This window comes from Myodes glareolus, chromosome 21, assembly GCF_982192425.1.
Source record: "Myodes glareolus chromosome 21, mMyoGla1.1, whole genome shotgun sequence".
Taxonomy (NCBI): domain Eukaryota; kingdom Metazoa; phylum Chordata; class Mammalia; order Rodentia; family Cricetidae; genus Myodes; species Myodes glareolus.
This window is the reverse complement of record NC_142046.1, coordinates 65,041,616-65,060,746: the sequence shown is the minus strand read 5'-3', so window position 1 is coordinate 65,060,746 and position 19,131 is coordinate 65,041,616.

Sequence of the window (19,131 nt, the reverse complement as noted above, 5' to 3'; positions counted from 1 at the left end):
TGAGAAACCGCCACACTGATTTCCAAAGTGGCTGCACAAGTTTGCATTCCCACCAACAATGGATGAGTGTTCCCCTCATTCCACATCCCCTCCAGCATAGGTCATCATTGGTGTTTTTAACTTTAGCTATTCTGACAGGTGTAAGATGGTATCTCAAAGTGGTTTTGATTTGCATTTCCCTGATCGCTAAGGAGGTTGAGCATGACCTTAAGTGTCTTCTGGCCATTCGAAGTTCATCTGTTGTGAATTCTCTGTTCAGATCAGTACCCCATTTTTTAATTGGGTTAATTAGAGTTTTAGTGTCTAGTTTCTTGAGTTCTTTGTATATTCTGGAGATCAGACCTTTGTCTGATGAGGAGTTGGTGAAGATCTTCTCCCAGTCAGAAGGCAGCCTTTTTGTCTTACTGACAGTGTCCTTTGCTTTACAGAAGCTTCTCAGTTTCAGCAGGTCCCATTTATTCATTGTTTCTCTTATTGTCTGTGCTGCTGGGGTCCTACTTAGGAAGTGGCCTCGTGTGCCTATATCTTGTAGACTACTTCCCACTTTCTCTTCTATCAGGTTCAAAGTGGACAGATTGATGTTGATGTCTTTAATCCATTTGGACTTGAGTTTTGTGCAAGGTGAAAGATATGGATCTATTTTCATTCTTCTACAGGTTGACATCCAGTTATGCCAGCACCATTTGTTAAAGACACTTTCCTTCTTCCATTGTATACCTTTAGCTCCCTTGTCAAAAATTAGGTGTTCGTAGGTTTGAGGGTTAGTATCTGGGTCTTCTATTCGATTCCATAGGTCGACTTCTCTGTTCTTATGCCAATACCAAGCTGTTTTCAATACTGTAGCTCTGTAATAGAGTTTGAAGTCAGGGATAGTAATGCCTCCAGAAGTTCCTTTATTGTATAAGATTGTTTTGGCTATCCTGGGTTTTTTGTTTTTCCATATAAACTTAATTATTGTTCTCTCAAGGTCTGTGAAGAAGTTTGATGGGATTTTGATGGGGATTGCATTGAATCTGTAGATTGCTTTTGGTAGAATTGCCATTTTTACTATGTTGATTCTCCCTATCCAAGAGCAGGGGAGGTCTTTCCATTTTCTGGTATCCTCCTCAATTTCTCTTTTCAAAGGCTTAAAGTTCTTGTCAAATAGGTCTTTCACATCCTTGGTTAGAGTAACCCCAAGATATTTTATGGTGTTTGTGGCTATCGTGAAAGGTGATGTTTCTCTGATTTCCCTCTCCGTTTCTTTATCCTTTGTGTATAGGAGTGCCACTGATTTTTTGGAGTTGATCTTGTATCCTGCCACGTTACTAAAGGTGTTTATCAGCTGTAGGAGTTCTTTGGTAGAGTTTTTGGGGTCGCTTATGTACACTATCATATCGTCTGCAAATAACGAAAGTTTCACTTCATCCTTTCCAATTCGAATCCCCTTGATCCCCTTATGTTGTCTTATTACTATTGCTAGAACTTCAAGCACTATATTGAAGAGGTATGGAGAGAGTGGACAGCCTTGTCGTGTTCCTGATTTTAGTGGAAAGGCTTTGAGTTTCTCTCCATTCAATTTGATGTTAGCTGTCGGCTTGCTGTATATTGCTTTTATTATATTTAGGTATGATCCTTGTATCCCCAGTCTCTCCAACACCTTTATCATAAAAGGGTGTTGAATTTTGTCAAACGCTTTTTCAGCATCCAATGAAATGATCATATGATTTTTTTCTTTCCGTTTATTTATATGATGGATTACATTGATAGATTTGCGTATGTTGAACCATCCCTGCATCTCTGGGATGAAGCCTACTTGATCATAATGGATGATTTTTCTAATGTGTTCTTGGATTCGGTTTGCCAGGATTTTATTGAGAATTTTCGCGTCGATGTTCATGAGTGAGATTGGCCTGTAATTCTCTTTCTTGGTTGTGTCTTTGTGTGGTTTTGGTATTAGGGTGACTGTAGCTTCATAAAAGGAGTTTGGCAGTGACTTTTCTTTTTCTATATTGTGGAATACATTAAGGAGTATAGGTATTAGCTCTTCCTGGAAGTTCTGATAGAATTCTGCATTGAAACCATCTGGTCCTGGGCTTTTTTTGGTAGGGAGATTTTTGATAACAGCTTCTAGTTCTTCACGACTAACAGGTCTATTTAGATTGTTCACCTGGTCTTGGTTCAACTTTGGTATATGGTACTTATCTAAAAAAATGTCCATTTCTTTTACATTTTCCAACTTTGTGGCATATAAACTTTCGTAGTAAGATCTAATGATTCTCTGTATTTCCTCTGTGTCTGTGGTTATGTCCCCCTTTTCATTTCTGATCCTATTAATTTGCAAGTTCTCTCTCTGCCGTTTGATTAGTTTGGATAGGGGTTTGTCAATCTTGTTAATTTTCTCCAAGAACCAGCTTTTTGTTTCATTGATTCTTTGAATTGTTTTCTGTGTTTCTATTTTGTTGATTTCAGCCCTCAGTTTGATTATTTCCAGTCTTCTACTCCTCCTGGGTAAATCAGCTTCTTTTTTTTCTAGAGCTTTCAAGTGTGTTGTTAAGTCTCCAATGTGTGCTTTCTCTGTTTTCTTTAGGTGGGCACTTAGTGCTATGAACTTTCCTCTTAGCACTGCTTTCATTGTGTCCCATAGGTTTGAATACGTTGTGTCTTTGTTTTCATTATATTCAAGGAAGACTTTAATTTCTTTCTTTATTTCTTCCTTGACCCAGGGGTGATTTAGTAGTTGACTGTTCAACTTCCATGAGTTTGTTGGCTTCATGGGGGTACCATTGTTGTTGAATTCTAATTTTAATCCATGGTGATCTGACAAGACACAGGTGGTCACTAATATTTTTTTGTATCTGTGGAAGTTTGCTTTGTTACCAAGTATGTGGTCAATTTTCGAGAAGGTTCCATGAGCTGCAGAGAAGAAGGTATACTCTTTCCTATTTGGGTGGAGTGTTCTATAGATGTCTGTTAAGTCCATTTGATTCAGTACCTCCAGTAAATCTCTTATTTCTCTGTTAGGTTTCTGTCTGATTGACCTGTCCATTGGTGAGAGAGGAGTGTTGAAGTCTCCTACTATTAGTGTGTGTGGTTTGATGACTGCCTTGAGTTCTAGAAGAGTTTCTTTTACATATGTGGGTGCCTTTATATTAGGGGCATAGATATTCAAGATTGAGACTTCTTCCTGATGAATTGTTCCTGTTATGAGTATGAAATGTCCATCTCCATCTCTTCTGATTGATTTTAGTTTGAAGTCGATTTTGTTAGATATTAGAATGGCCACACCCGCTTGTTTCTTAGGTCCATTTGCTTGGAAAACCTTTTCCTAACCCTTTACTCTGAGTAGGTGTCTGTCTTTGTGGTTGAGGTGTGTTTCTTGTAGACAGCAGAATGTTGGATCCTGTTTTCGTATCCAATCTCTAAGTCTGTGCCTCTTTATAGGTGAGTTGAGACCATTGATATTAAGTGATATTAATGACCAGTGATCGATGACTCCGGTCATTTTTTTGGGTAGTAGCGTGTATGTGTTTTCCTTCTTTGAGTTGTGCTTGTGGAGGGTCGCTAAATGTCTGAGTTAATGTAGGCAGTGTTGGGAATGTTGGATTCCTTGGGTTGTGATTTTCCTTCTAGTATTCTCTGTAAGGCTGGATTAGTAGCTACGTATTGTTTAAATTTGTTTTTATCCTGGAATATTTTGTTTTCTCCGTTGATAGTGAACAATAGCTTGGCTGGGTAAAGTAGTCTGGGTTTGCAACCATTGTCTCTTAGTTTCTGCAGTACCTCTATCCAGGACCTTCTGGCTTTCATGGTTTCCATCGAGAAGTCTGGTGTAAGTCTGATAGGTTTACCTTTATAAGTTACTTGACCTTTTTCCTTTGCAGCTTTCAATATCCTTTCTTTAGTCTGAATGCTTTGTGTTTTGATTACTATATGACGAGGGGATGTTTTTTTCTGATCCAGTCTATTCGGTGTTCTGTATGCTTCTTGAACCTTCATAGGAATATCGTTCTTTAGGATGGGAAAGTTTTCTTCTATAATTTTGTTGAGTATATTTTCTGGACCTTTGAAATGCAATTCTTCTCCTTCTTCTACTCCTAATATTCTTAGATTTGGTTTTTTTATTGTGTCCCACAGTTCCTGAATGTTTTGTGATGAGAATTTGTTGGATTTGCTGTTTTCTTTGGACAGAGTGTTTAATTTCTCTATGGTGTCCTCAGAGTCTGAGATTCTTTCTTCTATCTCTTGTATTCTATTGGTTAAGCTTGTTTCTGAAGTCTCTGTTCGTTTACCCAGATTTTCCATAGCCAGCCGGCCCTCGGTTTGTGATTTCTTCATTGACTCCATTTCCGTTTTCAAATCTTGAACTGTTTCTATTACCTGTTTGATTGTTTTTTCTTGGTTTCCCAGAATTTCATTTACGGATTTACTCATTTCTTCAAACTTTTTGGTATATTTCTCTTCCATTTCTTTACTCATTTCCTCAATTTTTTTGTTATACTTATCTTCCATTTCTTTACGGCAGATTTTCACCTCCTGTTTAAGTTCCTCTATTATTTTCATAAAGAAGCGCTTAGAGTCAATTTCTTCTATTTCTTCTGGCGTAGGGTGTTCAATTCTTCTAGTTTCGAGCTCCCTGGATTCTGGCGGTGTCATGTTGCCTTTCAGGTTGTTGGAGGAATTCTTGCATTGGCGCCTGCCCATTTCTTCCACTCTGGATGAAACTCCTCAGCACTTTCTGGATAGAACTCCTCAGCACTCTCTGGGTAGGACTTCTCAGCACTCTTTGGATAGAGCTCCTCAGCACTCTCTGGGTAGAACACCTCAGCAGGGCAACAGGGCTAGCTGGTCTTCCCAGGACTCAGGAGACAAAGGGCCCGCAGCAGTGGGGGGAGGGGAGGGGTCCCTTGGAACACCAAAGACCCTGCTGCAGATGCTGGGGGGGGGCTGTGCTCTCTTCCTGGGCAGTGGTGAGCACCCACTCACCTCTCTGGGAAGAACTGCTCAGCAGGGCAACAGGGCTAGCTGGTCTTCCCAGGACTCAGGAGACAAAGGGCCCGGAGCAGTGGGGGGAGGGGAGGGGTCCCTTGGAACACCAAAGACCCTGCCGCAGAAGCTGAGGGGGGGAGGGCTGTGCTCCCTTCCCAGACAGGCAGGCAGGCTGCCCAGGCTAGCACCCACTCACCTCTCTGGGAAGAACTGCTCAGCAGGGCAACAGGGCTAGCTGGTCTTCCCAGGACTCAGGAGACAAAGGGCCCGCAGCAGTGGGGGGAGGGGAGGGGTCCCTTGGAACACCGAAGACCCTGCCGCAGAAGCTGAGGTGGGGAGGGCTGTGCTCCCTTCCCAGACAGGCAGGCAGGCTGCCCAGGCTAGCACCCACTCACCTCTCTGGGAAGAACTGCTCAGCAGGGCAACTGGGCTAGCTGGTCTTCCGGTTAGAGAAGTTTTGTGAAGTATTTCTTACACACATCCTTCATATATAAATATAACCCAATCTCTTTATGTTCTGCATTTCCAACAAACTCCCATATACAATTTACCCTTAGAATACTTACATCACATTTTAAGTGATTGAAGGATATGAATTATGTCTCGTTAATTATCATACCATATGTATTCTGAATATGTATATATATGTTGAATTATGAAAATAAAAGATTAAAGGCTTCAAGGGAGAATGAAATATTGATAATGCAAAAACACAGAGAGTTTGTAGCATTATTTACTGTAAAAAATACTACTGCACTTGGATACATTATTTGTACAAAGGGCTTAATTAGAAAGCTTAATGCTCAGCTAAGTGTACCCACCATTTCAAAATACATTATTAGAATATTGGACTGATGAAGAAATTTTATTTTGTCATATATATATATATATATATATATATATATATATATGAAGGTAATCATGTCTTTCAAGGAAAAGTAGTTTAAACTAAAGGTTACATGTTAAGCAAAATGAGCCAAGTAATGCAAAATTGTATCAGGTTTTCTCTCATATTTGCAAACTTAAAATGGTGGCTTGAAAATAGAGGGTCAACTTTTTTGTGAAGGGAAAATTGAAGGGAAGAAAGAGAGAAAGGGTAAGACAGCATCATAAGTGGAGTATGTGTAGTAAAAAAACACACAATGTAAGCACCCTAGTGAAATCCATCAAATCAAAAAAGAACATGATCCAAACAAGCAAAACAAAAATACCCAGAAAATCCAAGAGCAAATTTTTGAAGAACTTAGCTATGAAAGACAAAATTCTGGTGTCAAAACTCAGCTGGAATTAGTTCATCAACAGAACACTGGTGTAGCATATATGATCATGTATGATGCCCCAACTGTAATTCCCAGCACTTACATTCTGCCATGTATAAGTGTACGTATACATGTATAATATATATGTATACAACATATCAACTGAATTAATAAGTAATTATCTAATGTATGAATTATAGTATCTTTAAGATAATTATAAGAACAGTAACTAATACTTACATAAAGGGGAAATTACACTTTGTTCTGCAGCTAATATTTAAGAAGTTGAGAGATCAGGTTCACCCAATTTATTTTAAATTTCTCCTTCTTTACAATCAACTTACCCTGAATTTTCTCTTCATTATACCTTCATACTCAAAATACTTTTGTATTACACTTCTTAGTTGCTTTTATTTTTTGTGAGGATGTGTAGGGGACATGTATTTAAACACAAGTGAAGGTTAGAGGATAACTCTTCCTCTCCTTCCACCATGTGAACCCTAAGGATGGAACTCAGGTCACCAATCTTGGCAGAAATTCCCCATACCCACTGAGCCACCTTTCAGCTCTCATAGTTAAAATCTTTTATTGAACTATTTTCATAAATCATGTTTCATCATAAAGTGAGTGACTTCAATTACTTCACTATTTAATTTAGAAAGTGGGTAATAAACTAGTCCTTCTGTTCCTTACCCCAAAGTTCATGTTCTTAATAGGTGTTGTTTGGATGGATTAGTGTTACTAATAATGCTCCCATGGTCTTTAACCCCACACCAATTAATAATTTTAAGCTATTGCTCTGCATGTGATCACAGTTCTCACACCCACAAAACTCTTCTGGGTAAATATAAATATGATCCTTTTGTTGTCTTAAGAAAATTGAAGTAACTGGGAGATATCAGCCTGAGAGTGGCTGTGGAATGTGATGTATGAACCCAAAATTATCTTGGTTTTTATTTTGCTTTTGGTTTCTGGTTTTTTGAGTCAGTTTTTCGCTTTAGCTCTGAAGCCTGTCCTGGAGAAGCTCTTGTAAACCAGGGTGGCCTCAAACTCATGGAGATCCACCTGACTCTGCCTACCAAGTGCTGGGATTGAAGGCATGCACCACTACTGCCTGGCAAAATTATCTTGTTTTTAAATCTCTGTTATCATATATTGTTCTGTTACCTGGACCACATTATGAAACTCTCTGAGATACATGATGTGATATCCAGGATATCCAAGTGCAAATCTTTGCAAAGGACAGGAACAACCATGGCATTCTTTTGTAGTACCAGGAAAGAATTTATGCTTCGTTTAAGCATAAACATGCTTAATTATGGGACTAATTTATGCCCTTCATTAATCTGGAAATAATGTATCTGTTGTCATTTTAAATCCAAACCAAACTGGGGCTTCAGCCAGAACTTCTGCTATATCCTTGCTCCCCATAGACACAGGTATCCAATTGAGACTCTGTGAATACCCAGTTAAGAATTCCCTTTGCTATATTTCTCACTTGGAGAAGTGAGTTTATAGCAAAGGGAATATGATGATCACATTTTCTGTTTTTCAACCACTACCCTGGTTCAGATTGTGTTACAAATATCTTCATTTCATCAGAGAGCTATAGAAAGAGATCAGGATTTCAGCCCAATACGGGCTAAATTTGTCTTATACATGTTCCTCTTTTGTACTGGAGCCTAACTTCTCTTCGGAGCCTCCGGCTATGTCCTTCTTTATGCCCATGCAATTAAAAGTCATCTAATAAACTTCTTATCCCCAAATATTTCTTCTTACTGTCCCTGTTAAATGTGTATCCAAAATTTTCATATTATATCAAAGGTAGAGAATATAACTGTCTTTGACATTGGAGTGTGTGAGAATCTGCCCAAAATTTTGTTTCTTATATCTAAAGGAAACATAGTTGGGTGAGTCACAATTATTTCCCAAACTTCAGGTTATTAATGTTGCACAGAAAAAGGCGGTCATGGGATGGAAGCCGAGGGAAAAGTAACTCTCAAAAGAGCCTTATTTTAAAAAGTTTAGGCTCCAGGTCATAAACACCCATGATAAGATGCTGAGATGTACAAGCATTAGGAGAAATAGATGCCATGCTTAACATCATGGGATCCTCGAAAGCAAAAGCAAGAGCCCTTGATTCACCAAATATTGTTCCTGCCTCTTGCAGGTTTGGAGTGTTGTAGGAGTTGCTTTCACTCCCGCCATGTGACTGGCCTAAGTGCTAGAAGTTGGAAAGCACATGGCTGGGGGGAGAAGTTTTAGTGAGAGGCGCAAGGTTATAGCAGCTCCCAGTACTTGGCATTGAGAATGAGACTACTGGAGGCTGTGTCTGGTATTTGGATGAAGACTAGCAGCTAGGGGATCAATCCTTAAATAAGAAGACTCATTATGGACATTAGAACTGAAACAAACATCTCTTTAAAAATTCCTGCCCTTTCACAGTCTTTCTAGTAAAGAGAAATTGATAAGATTCTGAATAAATGAATGTTCCTTCATTAGCCAATAAGAAGTTTAAGAAAACAGATATCGTTTAAAGTCAGACTAAAGTAGGAGACAAGATGATACTTTTAGAAGAGATTCCAAGTAAGGAGGAGCAAATTGCAGAAATGCGATTTATTCTCATTGGAAATGTTACTGTTGGTATCGTACTTCGGTTTCCAGCCTTTACACAAACTACATCATGTTCAACTGCTTATCCACCATAAGTCAACTTAAGAAGTCAAAATAATAGTAGAAAAAGGGAAGGAACATTCATTCAATACAGCCACATTGCGAAGAGGAAGAAAGAGATACAACGAACACCTTAAATTTTGGGGGGAGTCCTGAAATACTATTAAAAGTTTAAACAGAGGACCAAAGATGTGCACACCTGAACAATCCTGGTTAAGATGTGGTCCCTCCTACCATTGACTCATCCTTATCTGCTCTGTCTGGGCTTCAGTCTCATCCTGTAAGATAGTCTGATAAGCTGTAGTAACTGTGTGAATTCCTTTACTAGAGACAAGTGCCCCTCAGGTTGGGAAAATTTTCCTTCTCCCAGAATTAGATTCTTGGGAGCAATTCCCATTTCTTTGTGGTCCTTTATTTCAATATTCTGAGAGCCAGATAGAGAGACACATATGTCTCTTTAAAACATCTTAATTTCTCCCAGTTAAAATATGAGTTTTGATTGCATGAAGGCAGAAGAAGAAAATGCAAGCTGGATGTTTCCAGGAAGCAAAAGCACTTTTCCCCTGAAAGACTGACACTTGTCAGTAAATATACTAAACCTCAGTATCTGCCTTGAAAGCTGTCAAGTGGCCTGAATATGCTTTTAGAAGACAGTTCAGCTGGGGAAAATACAACTGTGTCATTCTGTGCTTGTAAAAGGGAAGTTACACAACTATGTTTCAGATGAACAGAAGAAATATAACTAGGTCTTCTTGAACAATCATTGTTAAGGTGATCTAAAACCTGAAAAGTCAGTACATACTAACTGCTGTTAGGAGCACAGTTTATACTGCTCAGAGCTAACCTCCTTTCTAGACTTCCTTAGTGTGCTCTTAATCATAGGAAATACCAAGATTCCTGTTTACCACTGATTTGATAATTAAAGAAAACCCTTCCTGTCTAGGAATTAAAGTTAAGCAATCTCTAAACAGGCCAAATTAATTACTTGTCCTGATTTAGAAACCAGTATTTACACCTGAATACAGAGAGGGAGTAAAAACACAAAACCTACTTACTGCTCTGACATGCACCACACTTCTCGGTCTCTGTAGAATTCTCTTGATGCTCTATAAACTGTAAAAATATACCCCTATTTATACTTGCATGAGGGAAGTGGACCAAACTAAGCCTTTCTGCAGAGGGAATGAAGCACAGAAAGATGAGCCTCACAGCAGGGACCAATTCTTGGCTTTAATAGGAGCATTTGGGAATCCAGAAACTAATTAACTACTTCAGTTGTCTTATATTCCATACTTCCACATTTAAAAATATCTTTAATCTGAGCTCTGCAGAGGACATAGTTTGTTTGATTGTCTATTTAATATGCTAAAAATAAATTAGGCAAAGTCAGTCACTTTTGTCTATTGTTCTCGAAGAAATTATAAAATCCTATGATTTGATGATTTTGGGTAAACAATAAAAAAGCATTCCATTTAAACTAAAATTCTAATAAATAAAAATAATTATATTAATAGATAGCAATAGTGTACAAGTGTGAGATGCTGAGAAGGTGAAACCACTTGTTTTTAATCCTGATGATCTGATTCTTTTCCCTGGGACTCACAAATTGGAAGGAGAAAACAGGTTTCTCAGTTGTCAGTTGATTCCAACAACATGGCATGTACATACCTATACATTTCCACATATTTTTTAAAGACCTTTTCAGAAACTGCAACCATTCTTTAATACTCTTCATTCTTCTCTTTGTATGTATATACTTGCTGCGGGAGCTCTTTCCGCTCCTTCAGCCAATCGCCACTGAGTTACCAGTCCATTGGGGCGTGGTCTCTCTCTCTCTCTTTAAAAAAAGCAGCAGTTGTCCTCCTCTCCCTCTCTGGCTTCCGGCTCCGCTTCCAGCTTCTAGACTCCTTTCCTGTTCGCGCGGAGGGGCTGTTGTCTGGAACGGTAATCTGTAAGTTTTTTCCCCTTTAAATAAATAACCATTCTATTAATCATAATTCCAAACTGGTGTGGTATTGTCTGTAACTTACGCCTTCATCTGGCACCCCACATTTGGTTGTAGAACCTTCCCTCCCCCCCACTCAACTGCTTGCTCCAGCTTGGCTAGTCACAAGCCCTCCCTCAGCTGCAACCTGTGCCCTGTGTGTGGAGCCAGCAGTTCAATTAAACTCCACTCCTCTCAAGCTCCACAGGCTCGGGACAGTCTCTACCTGACTGGTTTGCTCTTTTCTGAGTTGTCTTTAAATTTCCCTTGTAAGTGTGGTGCTTTAGTGGCGTGAATCAGAACGACTCGGTCACGTGGAGGCATATGCGGCTTCTGGGTTGCTCTTTTCTACCCCTGGATTCTGGGTTTCTGGTTCCGTGTATGGAATTGATTTAATTACATTTTCTTTGTTGAGCAACTTATATTTCCTAGTTTTTAACAAATACTAAGGCAGACACTGAAACAGGACCCTGTTTCCATCACCTTTGCAATGGTTCTAGTCGCGACTTGGCAACAGCACCACCCACTAGACAAGAGGTAATATGACAGTTTTTGTTTCCAACGCCAATTTTACTGTTTTCTTTGTTAATACAATGGATTATGTCATGCAAGGTTTATATGACTATGGGGATACATTAATTTACTTGTTACTAGGTTTCAGTTTTCTTTTCAATATTTTATCAGTAGGGAAGAAACGATTTTTACGGACTAATAATGAACAACTAGTTGAAAGGATTAAAATTATTGAAAATCAGGGGTTATCTGAACAAGTGGATACTATGATAGACAAAATTGACTCCATGTCCAAGGGTACTAGGAAGTTACCTGAAAGGGTTCAGGCTGTTGAATTTGATGTTCAGACGTTACCACAAAGTTTTGATAAGGTAACAGATAGAATGTACCTCCAGAATGGGAACCAAAAAACTGAAACCTTAGTGAAATTCCTAGAAACACAGATAGGTCAGGAGTTTCAAGATTTAAGGGAGACAATGATAAAAAGATTAGAAATGATTGAAAAAGTTATTGGAGCTGGTGAACAGAGTAAGAAGGCACAAGGACAGGATACAATGCCACCACCAGCTGTTAGAACTGGCTTACCCAGGGGTCTAACAACATAACCTGTAATTTATTCTGACAAAGGGTCAACTTATAAAAGCTCAAAGGGAGTTAAAGAAGCTAGACGGACACCAATAGCAATGAATGATTTAAAAGAAATTAAGCAAGCTGTCATTAATTATGGCTCGCACTCTGCATTTGTTAAGGAAATGATAAGGACTTGGGCTTCTAATGTCAGAGCTACCCCCCATGATTTCTCTCAGCTAGTGTCTGCAGTTTTAGATGATGGACCTTCCTTGATGTTTGGAATTTATTTCAGAGAAGAATCCAAACACATGGAACAGCAAGGAAGAGCAAAAGGTGTGGAGGTTTCCCAAGATCAAATTCTTGGTGTAGGAGCATATGTTGATCCACAGGTCCAAGCTCTTTATGACGAAGAAGTGCTGTCCTTATGTCACAAAGCAGCCTTGAATGCTTTGAATAGAATACAAGATCCAGGAAAAAGGGTCGAATCATATACCAGGGTTAGGCAGGAACAGAGAGAACCCTTCACTGACTTTGTGCAAAGATGTATTAAGGCTCTGGACATAGGGGGTAACAGACCCAGAAGCTAGACGAATACTTCTTGAATCTCTAGCTTTTGAAAATGCAAATACCGAATGTAAAAAGATAATTGGGCCTTTAAGATCTAGATCAGCACCTATGGAATAATGGATACAACATACGATGAATGTTGAGACGTTTAGCTATAAAGATGAATCCTGGGTAGAAGCGATTTCCAAAGCTATGAGGAGACATCAAACTACCAGGTGTTTTAATTGTGGTAAATTAGGACATCTGAAAAGGGATTGAAGGCAAAGAATTTCTAGGAATAATATCTCCTCTGGGAATGACAAAAGTAGGAGACCTCAGTCTTCAGGTATATGTAGGAGATGCGGTAAAGGCCGACATTGGTCCAACGAATGCAGGTCAACAACAAACAGACAAGGCAACCTGATACCATCAGGAAACTCCTTGAGGGGCCTCTCACAGGACCCCAAGCCAAAACCCCCGTCATTCCCAGTTACAGTGGAAAATGTGTCTCACCAAGAAAATTGAAAACTCCAATGTCTGCCATAAAAAGTAATATTGGTCTAAATGATGAATTACATGTGGAGAATGAGTCAAAAAATTTAGTGGAACAGAGTAAATGTATATTTTGGCAAACTTCTATTAACAATCAAAAACCAAAGCTAAGAGTCTGTATAAATGGCATTTTTATTAAAGGCTTATTAGACACAGGTGCGGATGTAAGTATAATTATTCCAGAATCTTGGCATCCGAATTGGCCTCTTCAAGAGGTAGATGCTCAGTTCCTGGGAATTGGAACCCTATCTCATGTAAAACAAAGCACAAGATGGGTGGAATGCATAGAGCCTGAAGGGCAAATAGGAAGACTAAGGCCATATATAGCCAACATTGCAATAAATTTATGGGGCTGTGACCTGCTACAGCAATGGAATACCCAGACTAACATTCCTGCAGTTCCAGGAACTCACAATTCTGGGAAGGATATAATGAGGTATTGTGGAAAAAGGTCACCAGCCATTCAGGCTGTACAAGAACATACAGCCAGTAGCAAACCTTTAGAGGTACCAACAGCCCTACCTTTAAAATGGCTAACTGAGAAGCCAATATGGATCAAGCAGTGGCCTCTAACTGAAGATAAATTACAGGCTTTGGAACAGCTGGTCCAAGAGCAACTAGATGCTAACCATATTGAAGAGTTAACCAGCCCTTGGAATTCTCCTGTGTTTGTTGTAAAAAAGAAATCTGGTAAATGGAAAATAGTGACAGATCTAAGAGCTGCCAAAAAGGTAATTCAACCTATGGCTCCGCTACAATCTGGAATTCCTTTGCCTTCTCTATTACCAAAAGGATGGCCTCTTATAGTTATTGATTTGAAAGATTGTTTTTTCACTATACCTTTGCAAGAAAAGGATAGAGAAAAATTTGCCTTCACAGTGCCTACTTATAATAATTCTCAGCCTACTAGGAGATAACAATGGACTGTCCTCCCACAGGGGATGCTCAATAGTCCTACATTATGTCAATATTTTGTTAATAAGCCATTGGAAATAATTCATAAGCAATTTCCCAAGTCCATAATTTGTCATTACATGGATGACATTTTATTATCTAATTCAAATAAAGATATTTTGGAAAGTATGTTTGAAGAAGTAAAGAAAGTCTTATCTAGGTGGGGATTACAAATTGCCCCTGAAAAGATTCAAAGAGGAGATTCTATTAATTACCTAGGTTACAGAATAGGGTTAGAGAAAATTCGAACGCAAAAGGCACAAATTAGGAGAGACCAGTTACGGACTCTTAATGACTTCCAAAGATTGTTAGGTGACATTTCCAGTCTACGACCAGCTGTTGGGATAACACCTGATCTAATAGTTCATTTAAACAAAACCTTAGATGGTGATAAAGATTTGAATAGTCCCAGAAAATTGACAGTTGAAGCAGAAAAGGAACTGACAATGATTGAGAAAAAGTTACAGGAGGCACATGTGGATAGGGTCAACCCGAATCTTAATTCCATCCAAGTCATACTGCCTTTCAGAATTTCTTCTACAGAGATTTTAATGCAGAGCGAAGATATTATTTTAGAGTGGATATTTATACCTCATAAACCAAGTAAAAAATTAAAAACTTATGTAGAAAAGGTCTCTGAATTAATTATAAAAGGTATACTGAGACTTCATCAACTAGCAGGTATAGACACAGCAGAAATTATAGTACCTTTTACTACTGAGGAAATAAGAAAGTTATGGAAAGATAATGAACCATGGCAAAGAGCTTGTGCTAATTTTTTGGGAGAAATTAACAGCAACTATCCCAAAAGTGATAGACTTAACCTCAGAAAGAGAACTTCTTGGATTCTTCTTAGAATTGTACATGATGCTCCAATAATTGGAGCCCGGACATTTTATACCGATGCAAATAAATCAGGGAAAGCAGGTTATAAATCGAAAGAATTGAGTAAAGTGGAACAAAGCCCTTATAATTCTGTCCAGAAGGCAGAATTATATGCCATTCTTATGATGATAAGGGATTTTAAAGAACCCCTTAATATAGTTACAGATTCACAATATGCAGAAAGAGTTATCTTGCATATTGAAACCGCTGAATTCATACCAGATGACACAGAGTTGACTTCATTGTTTATTCAGGTACAGGACATAATTAGGAATAGGCTTTGTCCAATGTACAGAACACACATCTGGTCCCATACCGGTCTGCCTGGCCCTCTAGCACAAGGTAATGCTGAAATGCTGAAATTGACCAATTATTGATTGGAAGTGTTCTGCAGGCCTCAGAATTTCATAAAAAACATCATGTCAATAGTAAAGGCTTAAAAAGAGTTTTCCATTACATGGCATCAAGCTAAGGACATTATAAAAAGATGTCCTACTTGTTCTTTCTATAATCAAACACCATTGCCTGCAGGGAGTAACCTAAAGGGTACTCAAAGGAATGAAATCTGGCAGATGGATGTGTTCCACTTTATGGAATTTGGTAAATTAAAATATGTACACCACACCATAGACACGTATTCAGGTTTTCAATGGACAACTTCCCTGAACTCAGAAAAGGCTGATTCGGTAATCACACATTTATTGGAAGTTATGGTCATCATGGGTATACCTGCACAAATAAAGACAGACAATGGTCCAGCATATGTATCTAAGAAAATGAAATGCTTCTTTGCTTATTATAATATAAAACACGTTACAGGTATACCAAATAATCCTACAGGTCAGGCAGTTATAGAAAGATCAAATAGTACTATAAAGGATATGCTAAACAAACAGAAGGGGACAAAAGATACCCCCAGAAATAGGTTGCATAATGCTTTATTAACCTTGAATTTTCTTAATACTAATGAGAAAGGAACAACAGCAGCAAAGAGGCATTGGATAATGGAAAAAACTTCTGAACTAAACCAACCTGTTTATTTCAAAGACGTGCTGACCTCTCAGTGGAAGCCAGGAGATGTGCAACGTTGGGGAAGGGGTTTTGCTCTTGTTTCCACAGGAGAAGAAAAATTGTGGATACCATCAAAATTAATAAAGTTTCGATTTGAAGAGGAGAAACCTCTTGGAAAGGAGAAATGACAGCTCATCTACAATGATGATATTCATACAGGTGGTAAGAAAAACATATAGAATGGGGGCAGGGTTCTGTTCTTATCTCCACAGGAAAACACTGATCTTTGAAAAATTCAAGGGACCCTGGATATTTGAATACTGACAGATGGAAAATAACAGCCCAATAGGGACTATCAAGAAAACTGAATAGGTTCTGTAAGTACAGCATACTAAATCATATTTCAAATTTATAGAGCTGGTTTTGGAGTTGGACTCTGGCTCAGTCCCTCTCTAATTCCAAGCCTGTTGTTAAAAGAAAAACCCAGAGTTTCTGGAGTTTCTGTCTCATGTCAAGAGCCATGATATGGGACAGAAAGAAATATGAGTTTAGAAAACATCTTTACTTTTCTTCATATCTATCATCCTTTCATTAAACATATCTATCATGCCTTTCATTGAATATATGTATGTCTGTATATGTCTATATGATTGCTGTTTAAGTTTTCCACAATGAACAATGAGTTTTTCCTGCAGTGACATTTGAAGTTTCCAGGAAGAAGATGGGGCCCCATAACAACAACTCCACCTGGTTGAGATGATGTCATGATTCTGATAGCGCTACTACAAGACCTGTTTTGGGTACCAGCTACACAAGACGGTTCCAAAGTGGTTAGCTGAAATGGTGCACATCTTGTACAACATTCTGGCCAGACCCCCACAAAATACTCAGAGACTATTTGCAATTTTAAAAGACATTGATCTTGAAATTTAACCATCATTTTACTTTCACAGGATCCCCCAGAAAGAACGTCGCCCCCATGACAGCTGGAAGTAATTCTAGAGAACGACGTCCCCTCTCCCAGTAAAGTTTGTCCTTGGGTTTAGGGACATCATTTAGGGATTGGTTATAATTAGTATACGGTTGAGGGTTGGGGGAGGAATTTTATAAGTGCAGGAATCTTTAAAAAAAAGAGGGATAATTGGATTATGGGATAATAGATTTGTACTTGTGAGCTAATGTTTTTAGACAAACATATTGGTATCGATTCTCATATATTGATACAAAGTTAAATTATGTTGACTATTTTATGTATGCATGCTTCTACCTCTGTTTAAAACATTTATATATATATATATATATTATATATAAGTGTTGATATATGTATATTTACCATATTGCATTGTACACTTCTACCTCTGATTAAGATACTTATATATTGTTTATGTATTGATATATATATTTACCATATTGCAATGTATACTTGCACACTGTTTATATTTGGAGGTCACATTGTCCTCATTTATTGCACTGTTGTTTATTATCTCAGTCTTTAAGTTTGATAGATATTGAGAATTATATAGATCAACAGTCATCTAAGTTTGTCATTTATAATTAGACTAATCAGGTTCTTTAGATACATAGAGATTATATTCATTATAGATAGATAATCTTCAATCTCTTCAAAGAGCTGTAGAAAGTGGCCTTTAATCTAATTCAGAGCTCTGTGGTAGGGAGATACAATCGCTCCTGGCAACACCGATCTATTCCCGAGAGAATGTTGAGCACCAAAGACACTCCACCTGGAGCCTTTCTTCTTGGCAGAACTGGCCTTTGGGTAAAGAAATGCTCATACCTCAACTACTGAGAGAGTTACAGAATATCCGTAAATGGATAAAACAGTACTGTCATATCCTGCCAAGACAGGATAAGATAGTTTTGAAGTTTCTTGCCTTTGAAAATGGTATGTCAGTTACGTCAGGCCTTAGCCAAAGTTGGTTGCTTCAACGCTGCAAACGTGACTTTGGGTGTTTGCCCAGGTAGCCAGTTGTCTCTGTGATTTGTTACATGTTCCAGAAGTTGTTTGATTGCACTTCCTAATTACTCAGGTAACATTATTTCCCTTCTCAGATCATCGATGGGATTGAAGATTATATAAATGTAGTTACTTTCCTTTCATGACTTGACCAAGTTATTTGTTATACAAGACTTAAACTAGTTAGAATAGGATATTTGTGTTTATTGTATATAATTTTGTAGGTTTGTACTTATTGTATATAATTTCGTGGTAGGCTTAGAACTCTCTTACTTAAACAAAAGGGGGAGATGCTGCGGGAGCTCCTTCAGCCAATTGCCACTGAGTTACCAGCCCATTGGGGCATGGTCTCTCTCTCTTTAAAAAAAGCAGCAGTTGTCCTCCTCTCCCTCTCTGGCTTCCGGCTCCGCTTCCGGCTTCTAGACTCCTTTCCTGTTCGCGCGGAGGGGCTGTTGTCTGGGACGGTAATCTGTAAGTTTTTTCCCCTTTGAATAAATAACCATTCTATTAATCATAATTCCAAACTGGTGTGGTATTGTCTGTAACTTACACCTTCATATACTTATTTGGAGATTAATTATTTTACTTGAATAAAGGGAGTATGTTTCTTTATATGTATATGTGTGTGTGTATGTGTGTGTGTATGAGCATGAAAACACTCCCAGATATATTATGTAATAAATGTGTATAAACACATACACATATCTAAATACATATTATATATATAAATATTTAAAACATACAACAACATTTAAGCATTTAACAGAAGCAAATAACATCTATTTTTATATGATATAAGTTTTTATATATGTCTACAATACATGCATGTATGAAAAGAGGAGCATACATTGTTTTGGAGCTTCTTTTATATTGGTTTTGTGTTGTATTTTTTTCTAAGCATGCTATTTCAAGTTTAACTGATCTCATGAATTCCAACACCATAACTTCATAACCTAAGTAGTACCTTTGCTGAACACAGTGTGTACTAGAGGTGAATGTCCCTAAATTTTCAAGATGAGCTATACATTTTTGTGTGCTCCTGTCCCTTCCTCCCTTTTCCTCTTCTGCCCTCTCACACGACCCATGCTTCCAATTAACTCAGGAGATCTTGTCTTTTTCCCCTTTCTATGAAGTTCTATGTAAGTCTTTCTAAAGGTTCTCTTTGTTTTCTATATTTTTAAATTATTTGCACCCTTATGAACCATAAAGTCTATTGAATGTGCCAAAGATGAGCAACTGAT